This window comes from Morone saxatilis, unplaced genomic scaffold (assembly GCF_004916995.1).
Source record: "Morone saxatilis isolate NCDOM2014 unplaced genomic scaffold, NCSU_SB_2.0 Contig14, whole genome shotgun sequence".
Lineage (NCBI taxonomy): Eukaryota > Metazoa > Chordata > Actinopteri > Moronidae > Morone > Morone saxatilis.
In genome coordinates, this window is record NW_023339696.1 from 22,398,611 (window position 1) to 22,399,167 (window position 557).

Sequence of the window (557 nt, forward strand, 5' to 3'; positions counted from 1 at the left end):
TCTCTCTCCTTTTAGACAGTTGAACGTCTTCATGTCACAACTTGTCAGCCGGTTACTGTCCCAGATAGATCAGCTGTGGGAGATAACCGCTGTTTCCTATCAGCACCGCGATAAATCCAAACTTCGACGCCAAAAATCCTCCACTCGTGACGTTCCTCAAGTATTGCACAATTTCTGAGACACGCACCGTAGATTCTGAATATCGGAGACGCTGATGAAGTCTCTGATTTTGTTGCACATGAGGGAATTTTGCAAAATGGGTCACTTTACGAGAGTACAGGAATGCGTTTTCCAGCATGTTTAACACATTAATTAGATGGTTTTCTGCCCAGCTGAAGTGGAAAACAAACGCTTCACATCCTTCAAACACAGAACGGGCACACGGTCCAAATTTAAACCAAAGGGTTGTTCCTTCAGCAGAAACACACGACTGAAACCTGCCTTCCACTTTAACCGTTACACTTATTAACAGTCGATGGGTTTTTAATCAGAAATTATGATTGATTGCAACTTACAATTATTTTCCACCATTTTCTTGATTAACAGATTATTTGTTT

The 557-nt window shown here is 41.3% G+C and overlaps 1 protein-coding gene across 1 annotated transcript in view; it reads right to left on the bottom strand.

Annotated features, from left to right (window-relative positions):
- The window catches only part of LOC118322570 (serine/threonine-protein kinase TAO2-like), a 5,962-nt gene that overhangs the window by 5,129 nt on the left and 276 nt on the right, over positions 1-557 (bottom strand).